Below are 9,850 nucleotides of genomic sequence, written 5' to 3' on the forward strand. Positions count from 1 at the left end.
CACGTTCTGGGGGCCCCAGCATCTTGCAGAGCGCCCTGGGCGGGGGCGCAGCTGAGAACACACAGCCCCTGCCACGGGACCTGGGTGGCCCAGTCACGGTCACACCCTCCCAGGCAGTTGTGGGAGGGCAGCTTCATGGTTCAGAAGTTTGCAGAAGTTAGATTTTCTGAGATGCTCTCTCTGTAAGCGGGAGTGAAGCTGGCGCTCTGGGCCCGGGTCCATGTATTAGTAGATTCGCGGGGATGGAGGCAGTGATGACTTTGTAATTGGCTCTTCCTGGACCTGGAATTCTGCCCTGATGCCTGGGTCTGACTGGGTCTGCTCCGGAAGGAATTTCACAGATGCCAGCCAAGCAACGGTTGAGCGTGACGTCCTCTTTGTTCAGGTCGGGGCGCGCCCTGTACCCTGAGCTTTGCCTCAAGGTCTGTGCCCCTGTGCCCAGGTTCCCACAGCCGCCCCTGGCTCCAGGAAGGCAGTGTCTGCAGTGATGAGACCTTTTCTTTCAGTGAAAAGCAAAAAGTCAAATCCAACCACCAGCTTCACCAGGCCAGGTCTCATGTGGACAGGCTTCAGGAGGGACAAATGTTTCCAGAGCTGGACAGGAAGACACCCCTGCCGGCAGCCTGCACTCTCCCAGAACCTACCCAGATCTGCGGCTACCAGGTCGGGACGCGAGTCAGTGGAGCAGCTCAGGAGATGGGCAAAGCTCTTCAAGGAGGGCCCTTCCCACCAGTCCACCCCTGGGGCCAGCAGGCAGGTCAGTGCAGAGCGGGTGAGGTGCCCTGTATACCTCAATGAGGGGCGGTGCTGGAGCTCTGCTTGTTTGCCAGCCTCCCAGTCTTGCTGGCAAGGTGACCTCCCAGGGTCCCTGCCTCTGTTTTGAGAATGGGCATCTGTGTATCTGCACCGCTGGGCGCCTTCTCCATGGTCAACATAGGGATGGTCCATGCACGGGTTAGACATGCGGTAGATTATCAGCTACACCACTCTTCATTCCCAACCAGCCTTCGCTAATTCAACCCTCAGGTGAGTTATTCCAGCCTCTGCATCAACAGAAAGAAAGCTCATCTGAGGGAGTCTGAGTCTGACAAAATTAGGAAGATGATGCTGGTGACAAAAAAGCCGTGGACGCAATGCCCAAGTCTAGCGTCTCTGCCATGCTGTTATTCACCGGGCCAGGACTGCAGGGTGGCGGGCGGGGACAAAGCTTCTCTCGTGCAAATAGATGACTCCCATGCTTAGGTGCGTCACACACGATTTATGACTCCTAACTTCTTCATAGCCTGAAGAAAGGAAGGGGTTGGATGGACAGAAGGAAGGAAAGAGGGAGAGGAAGGAGGGAAGTTACATCAGGTGCTTACAACAGGACTCCTTACTAATGTTGCCTTTCTTCATACAGTTTGAAATGACTTCTCTTTGTTCCAGTCCTACAGCTCTGTCCCAGATGAGTTTGCCATACAGAATAAAAATCACAGTTTGGTTTTTTGGGAAAAAAAAAAAAGAGTTCCATATTTTCTTTCAGTGGGCAAAGTTAGGCAGCTCCATGAGAGACTTCTGGGGCTGGAAGATGCTCTTTCTGCAGTACCTCCCTCACCATCTCCTCTCCTGCAAATTATGATCATAGAGCTTCTGAGAGCATCTGCACTGGGATGAAGCCGGAACTTCTAGAAACATCTTCATCCTTCAAAGAGAAAGGCTTAGCTCGAGTCCTGCTCATGACGCAGCATCTTTGGCATCCTATGAGGCATTTTTAGACGTGCCTGAGCGTGAATCAGTGGACACCAAAGATGCAGTTTTTACTCTACAGGTGTAGATTGTCAGGGCGCCAGGAAGGTCACTTTGAGCTCTGCTTTTGTCTTGTGGAAACCCTAAGACTTGATTTCCTCTGTGCAATGATTGACTGCAATGCTCACAGCTCGGAGGAGGTGAGTTGGAAATTGCAGAAGAAATTTCCACTCTGCAGGAGACAAGCGAGGCCCCTCCAGGAGGGAGCAGCGTATGCTCTCAGCGTTCAAGGCTGAACTGGACCCAGGGGGCTCGCTGCTCACTGAGGGCTTGAGATGCACGTGGCCTGGATCCAGTCTGTATGCCTGCTGGTAGCTCACCGTTGGAACTTGGGCAGGTCACATTCTTCTACAGAACCTCAGTTTCTTCTCCTGGAAGCTGTAGACACTAGTAATCCTACATTAGGGGTTCTTAGAAGAGTCAGTTGAGCAAGGGCTTGCAGAGGACTCAGTATAATTCCCGCACTTAGAAAGTCCCCTCTACATGCACACTCTTACTTTATTGATTTAGCACCAGGGCCACACATTTTTTTTGTAAAGGATCAGGTAGTAAATAGTTTCAGCTTCCTGAGCTGTGGTCTCTGTCGTAGCTACTTAACTCTGCCGTGATAGGGCAAAAGCAGCTGCAGACATCAGGCAGCTAAGCCTTTCTCTCTTTAGGATGCGGGTGTTTCTAGAAGTTCAGTCTTCATCCCAGTGCAGATGCTCTCAGAAGCTCAGTGATCTTAATTTGCAGGGGAAGAAAGAGGGGGGAGGTACTACAGACAATGACCGGTGTGACTGTGTTTCAATAAAACTTTATTTACAAAAACAGGCAGCAGGCTGGATTTGCTTGCAGGCTGTGCTTTGCTGACCTCTGTGTTGTATATTGTTACTTCTATCACCACCGCTGCCTCCTCGATAGAGACTTGGGCACTGTTTTCCAGTGGTCCCAGGCTGCTCTTGGTCAGCCAAAATCCTACTGCCTGGAGAATTTCCGTTGTCCCTGGAAATCAGTGTCCCACTGATCATCGACACGTTCATTCTGTGTCATACTCAACTCAGCCTTAAAAGCATCATTGTGAAAGGAGAGAGTTTTGTTACTACTAACAATACTGGTAGTGATACAGTGACGTCACTGCCACTCAGGGTGCAGGCCCAGCTCTCTGCCTGCAGGGTCTCACTGAAGCTTGTATTGAGCCCCTGGTTGTCATGCACGGAATGAAGGAAAAAGCCACATTTCACAGTTGGAAGAAGAACTGATACAGCTGATAATTTTCAGGTCATTTTAGGAATGTAATCTGCCTAAAACAGTCATCACTTTTTGGTCATTGGCTTGTTCGTTTAAAATACTCTTCAAAAATTAATCCGTGTGCCTTCACAAACCAAATCCCTAGGCTTTGAGCCAATGTGAATCCTTCCACTGAACTGAAATGTTCTTGTACAGCTATTTCCGATGGGTTTTCCAGTGAACTAGCTTGTGCTTGCTTTATTTTGAGGCAAAGCCAACCATCTGCCCCAACCCAAGTGTTGGACAGTGGATGGGCTTGAGAAGTTCCATGTTCAGGTCAGCAGTAGTCTTTGAGGCCACTGCTCTGCAGCTTTGAGTGGAAAAAAGTACAGAAAACACGGTCCTGTCCTCCAGGGAAGGACCAGTGCAGAATGATGTTCGGTAGGACAAGGCCAGGATGCAGGCAGCTCCCTGTTTCCCAGCAGAGAAGTCAATCAGAAGGCTCCAGATTACCGCAAACTATGGGCACTGAGGTCCTCCGTTCTGGGCTGTCAGCCCCTCCTCCTCCTCTCCTTGCATCTTTGCATCTGTGAGCAACATTCATCCGTCAACTCAGGATGGAGAGTCTGCCATGCTTAGGCAGCCCCCAGAACTTTTCTTCTTCCTGAAGAGGAAGGGATGATCTGCGAAGATGGAAAATCATTTTCCTGCCTGTGTTGACTCAGACGAGGGAGTCTGGTGTTGGGGAGGATGGGTGTCTGCCTTCCACTCTCCTGGTGTGAGCATTGGCTCATCAAGGGTCAGTGGGGCTGAGGACAGCCCTTAGCCACTCATGAGCTGCGGGGCTGCCCTCCCTGAGCTGGCCTGTGAATGCCTGGACAGCAGAGCAGGCTTGGCTCTATCTTTGGATCTGCTGTGTGTGTGGAGTGCCTGGACTGTCCGGGATGGTCTCGGGATCATCCATGTGGCCAGGCTGAACATCTTTTTGCATCAGGTAATGAGGGTACAGAGGGGAACCCAGCAACCAAGTGCCACCCTGGGAAGCCTCCACACAAGAAACCTGCATTGACCGGCAGATGGCCTTGTTCCTGAGAGGCTTTGGATATAGGCAACTGCATGTTTGAATCATCCAACCCTCCATCCAGGCCTGATTCCATGCAGCAGGGGCTGGTGTGATCCCTCACTCTTAGACACTCCTAGAACTGGGTGTGCAGGAAAGTTAGGTGCCCAGTCTAGGGTCACCTTGAAGCTGACTTGGGGTTTAAACCCAGCATACTAACTTTAGAACTCACTCCTGTAACTTCAGTGATAAACACATTGCCTGAAATTGTGGGATCATCTTGCTTTTGCTCACAGTACTCTCTTGCTTATGGGAAGAAAAGTTATGACCAACCTAGATAGAGCATTAAAGAACAGAGACATTCCTTTGCTGACAAAGGTCCATCTAGTCAAAGCTATGGTTTGTCCAGTGGTCATGTATGGATGTGAGAGTTGGACCATAAAGAAAGCTGAGCACCGAAGAAATGATGCTTTTGAACTGTCGTGTTGGAGAAGACTCCTGAGAGTCCCTTGGACAGCAAGGAGATCCAACCAGTCCATCCTAAGGAAATCAGTCCTGAATATTCTTTGGAAGGACTGATGCTGAAGCTGAAACTCTAATACTCAGGCCACCTGTTGAAAAGAACTGACTCATTGGAAAAGACCCTGATGCTGGGAAAGATCGAAAGCAGGAGGAGAAGCGGACGACAAAGGATGAGATGGTTAGATGGCATCACTGATTCAATGGACATTAGTTTGAGTAAACTCTGGGAGCTGGCGATGGACAGGAAGGCCTGGCGTGCTGCAGTCCGTGGGGCTGCAAAGAGTCAGACACAACTGAGCGACTGAACTGAACTAAACTGAACTTCTCTTGAAAGCCGCCTTCCCATTAAGTTGTGTGTGGTGTCTTCTGGAGCTGTGGCCAGACTTCCTCAGTGAGGTAGGTCAGCTCGGCCTGGAGAAACCCCATCTGGCTCTCTGTCCATCCAGTCAGAAATGGTGCCGAATGGGGGGGATTCAAAGTTCCCCACCAGGACTAGCCAGACATGTGCAGGAGATGCAGGAGATGCTGCCAGAGGATGAGACAGAGCAGTGCTTTCATTTTCTCCCCCTCAAGGCTTCTTTAGTCCATGACCACCTTGAACAACCACCTTGGGGATCTCCTTGTGGACCAAGGGATGGACAACAGTTTTGAGGTTGTGTTGGCGGAGTTCAGCCCAGCCCTGGAACTCCAGGAATTACGCTTTGTCTTGAAGAGCTCACTGTCAGAAGCAAGTAGAGCAGACTTTGGTGCACCCAACCTCCTCTGAGGACCAGATGCACACGCTCTCAAACAGTCATTATCCTAATATCATGGAAAACACACAGATTTAAATGTTACTGAGCTCTCTTCTTGACTCTTCATCTGTCCCTTCCTTACACACCTATAGTTACTGGATTTTTTGTGTGTGTGGTGGCATAGCGATGGATCATACCGTGGGCTGATGGCCTCTAAGAACAGTTTGGCTCTGGGCTGTGTGTGGAACCTGAACCTGTGTGAGCTCAGACCTTTCTTTTCAAGGTGACGAAGAGGACGAAGGTACCTAAGGCAAGGAGACCTGGTTTCCAATCATTCCCTGCCATCGCCAGGCAGGCAACCTTGGGCACAACGCTGGAAGAGTTTACTTATCCCATTGCATCTCCCTGGGCCTTGTTTCTGTCTGCTGGCAGATAGAAAATCCCACCTGCACGAGGACAGGAGTTGGGATCTGAAGATCCTCAGAGGTTTTTACCAGCATGTGATTTCACCAAAGAGATGCATGTACAATATCTCAGCCGACCTTCCCTTAATTAAATCTAGGGAACTCTTTCAACTCTCTCTCTTCAAAAGTAGGGTTATCATTCTGACACAAAACAGACACGGGAGAAAATGGTGCACTCAGTCCCTTGCACAGAACTCCCCTGATGCCAGAGAAAGCTGAGAGCAAGTCTCGAAGAAGAGAATTTGGTCTGTTGAGGATCTGTGCCCAGGAGAGATGGGGAGAGATTAATGACAAAGAATTAGAGGGCACATTTTGACAAAAGAGGGAAGCCATTATACGTGTGGCTGGCGGGGCTGTGGGGGCAGGTGTGCCTGCCCCCAGCAGTGCTGGAAAGAGCCCCAGACAGACGGAACGGTGTGTTTTGAAATAGTGAGTCAACCGCTGAGAGGAGATGGCTGGGAATAGCGGGCCTGAGAAGCCGAGGTGATCCTCAGCCCTGGCGTGGGAGACGAGAAACTGTTCCTGAAGGGAAGTGCAGGAGCTGGATGTTGGAGAGAAACATTCATCACCAACTGAAGGTGTGGGGAAGGCCTTTGCTGCTCCAGAGACTGAGAGGAGTGTGTGTGTGTGTGTGTGAGTCACTCAGTTGTGGCCGACTCTTTGCGACCCCAGGGACTGTAGCCTTCTAAGCTCCTCTGCCCACGGAATTCTTTAGGCAGGAATACTGGAGTAGGTAGTCATGAGCTTCTCCAGGGGATCTTCCTGACCCCAAAAGAGGCATTTGGGGGGAATAAAAAGAGCTTTACAATCAGGAAAAAGATCTAGATTAGAACCTGTTGATGGTTCAAGTTTCTCAGCTTCTTGTTTAAGGACAATTTAACAAAATAGTACATGCAACTCAGAGCTTTCAAGAAATCAAAGTCATGTTCTTAAAGAGTAGGATTTTGTCTGAAAAAGGCACTTCTAACAGCTGAGCCTGAGACGCCTGGGCTGGCCCGAGAGCACGCTGCATGTTCCACAAAAAGATACAGCCTTTGAGCTGAAAACCTTCTGAGCTGCGCCTTTATTTTATTTTATTTTATTCATCAAGCCTAAAGTGTGATCATTAGTAACAGACCAATGTGTCCCTAAATTTGTTTCACTTCACAAGATTCCTTCCCAACTAATTTAGAACAAAATGTGTCCAACATTTGCTTTTTCCTTGATTTCACAAAATGTCATTTTTGTCCACAGGAGCCTGCAAAACACCGAAAGGAGAGATTGAAGCAAACTCAATTTGCATAAATGCTTTTCCAGTTAATCAACAGGCACCTCTGAGAGCAGGGCTGATGGAGAATGAGCTTAAGACCCACAGGTGGACGGCCAGCAATGCCGTGGGAATGGGGCTGTCTTAAGCCAAAGAGAATTGCTCTGACACCCTGGAGAGCTACTGGGAGCCTTGTCCTGTCCTAGGTCCTGGATGTGGACCCTCAGCTAGAAGAGATAGTGGAGGGCTCAGGAACTTCCAGGAAACAGATCTAGAAAAATCCCGCACAGGTGATTGGGTTGGACTGCTCTGTCTCGACCGACATGAAATAGCCTCAGGAGAGACAGAAAAGTCCCTCACACCAGGCAGACTTTGTAAGGACGCTGGTCCTTGGTTCTGATGGGGGCTGTCACAGCATTTGTTGGAGGAAAAGGGAGGTCCAGTGGGATCTGCATGTCCCAGTAACTTCAGATGGTGACACTATACACATGGCCTTTGAAGCCCAGGGTCTATAACATTTTAATCCTTAGGAAGCACTGGAGAGCTGGAGCAAAGCCGTGGGGCTCTCTCCTGCAGGAGCCGTAGGGCAGTGGTGGCCTGGCGGAGGCTTCTGTCCTGCGTGCTGTGTATTTGAATCATCAGAGGGCAGGCCGGCGGGAATGCTCCTGACTAGACACAGGTCCCAGAGAAGGAAGCCATCAGGCAGGGGACACCTAGCCTGGGATGGGCCTCCTTCCCCCGAACCTCTGCCCTCCAATTTGAGTCAGCAATTGGACTAATGAATGACTCTTGGGCAATTGGAGTTCTGAAGGGGACAAAGCAAAGTGTAATGATATGATTAGAAAGGTCCCCCAATAAAGACGCACAAGCCCCTCGTTACATGGGCCTGTGAGTGCCAGCTGTCTCTCTGCACCCAGCCTGCCTTCTGAAGACCAGCCTTTCCGTCACCTCCGCTTGGCTCTGTCCCTGTCCTATTACACCGAATGGCGCTGAGTCATTGTTGCAAGCCGGGGGTGACACGGTAATAGCTTAATAATAGTATAATCTCACAAATAATAATATGCTGTCACCCTGTCTGGAGCACGATGTTTACAGGGGACGTGGTAATGTATGATGACAGTAATTTGAATAAAAATGAATTTATGGCTCTTGTCTCATTTGCAGTAAATTTTTGCATCTTTCATGCACAACTGGTGCTCCCTGACCCCGCTTGTCACTGTGCTGGCGACGGTGGTGGCGGCTGGCTTTCAAGCGAGAGGCGGGCAGGGGAGTCAGAAGCCTGCAGCTCCTAATGGGCTTCCGGAAAGGAGTTCACATTGGCGTCTCAAAAATCTTTCTTCACTTGTTTCCCGAGATGAGGTGGTTTCATTAATACAAAGCTGATCGGGGAGCAGGCATGGATGAACGCGATTTTGGGTTTATGGAATTACTGGAGGGGGTTTCCTGGAAAACGGAGGAGCCCTCAGTGGTGGCCCAGACTTGGTCCATTTGAAGGAGAGGTCATCAGTTAGATCACTCAGAGCCCCTCCCCGGGGACCCCTCCCCTGCTGTTGTTGCAGCTTCATACATACACCCTCCAGGAGGCTGCCCCCCGCCCTGCCCACCAACCCACAAAACTTACTGAGCACAAACTGGACTGTTCTCTCAAACGCAGACACCAGCCCGTGGTCACTCAGATGCGCCCTCCTGGAGACCCTTAGCAAAGACTTGCCACGGGAGGTCCCTGGGCAGCCTGGGATTACCACCTTCTCTATGGAGGAAAATTAATGTGTGATGAATGGGTCTCCAATGAAGTTGTGAGTAAGTGATGTTGAGTCTCGGGAAAAGAGTCTTGCCACCCAGCTCACAGACTGACTTGAATGAGGGCAACAAATGGGAATTTGTTGGGGCTTAAAGAGAGACAAGGAAGTGTTTCCAGAAACTTTTCAAGCTTTAGGCCAGCACAGCAGGCGTGTCAACAAATAGAAGGGAGTGAGAGCCAGGGGTGAACGTGGACTGGCGGGGGGAGATCCCCTGGAACGGCAGCTGACCTGCTTCCTGGCAATCCTGCCCCTCAGGTAAGGTCATCTACATTAACTTCGCCTATTCCCATCCGTTTTAGTTCATTGATTTCTGAGACGTCAATGTTCACTCTTGGCTATCTCCTATGTGACCATGTCCAATTTACCTTGATTCATTACCTAACATTCCAGGTTCCTATGCAATACTGTTCTTTACAGGACTGGAGTTTACTTTCACAGCCAGATGCATCCGACTAAACGTCGTTTCCACTTCGTTCCAGCCATTTCATTCTTAGACCTGTTAGTAATTGCCCTCCACTCTTACCCAGTAGCATATGGGACACCTTCTGACCTGAGGGACTCATCTTCTGGTGTCATATATTTCTGCCTTTTCATACCGTTCATGGGTTCTTTTGGCAAGAAGACTTGAGTGGTTTGCCGTTCCCTCCTCCAGAGGACCCATTTTGTCAGAACTCTGACCTTGACCCGTCCATGTTGGGTGGCCCTGCACGGCGTGGCTCCTGACTTCATTGAGTTATGCAAGCCCCTTCCTCACTACGCTGCTGTGATTCATGCAGGTGGGGAGCCGATGACCATGCTTCTGAACTGGAGGCTCTGCAAGAGGGATTTACCTACATGATCAAGGAGCATATCAAAGGCTTATGCTAGGGACTCAGACAGTACAGAATCTGCTTGCAATGCAGGAGGCCTGGGTTTGGTCCCTGGGTCAGGAAGATCCCCTGGAGAAGGGAGTGGTAACCCAGTCCAGTAATCTTGCCTGGAGAATCCCATGGACAGAGGAACCTGATGGGCTGCAGTCCATGGGGTCC

General features: G+C 50.2%; 1 long non-coding RNA gene across 1 annotated transcript; it reads left to right on the forward strand.

Moving 5' to 3' along the window:
• Nucleotides 1-167: 167 nt before the first annotated feature.
• On the forward strand, nucleotides 168-8,167 carry LOC133239553 (uncharacterized). The gene is made up of 2 exons (XR_009733877.1): nucleotides 168-757; nucleotides 7,008-8,167. It is a non-coding gene; the product is annotated as an uncharacterized LOC133239553 (long non-coding RNA).
• Nucleotides 8,168-9,850: the final 1,683 nt, after the last annotated feature.

The sequence above is a fragment of the Bos javanicus genome, chromosome 26 (genome assembly GCF_032452875.1).
Source record: "Bos javanicus breed banteng chromosome 26, ARS-OSU_banteng_1.0, whole genome shotgun sequence".
NCBI lineage: Eukaryota > Metazoa > Chordata > Mammalia > Artiodactyla > Bovidae > Bos > Bos javanicus.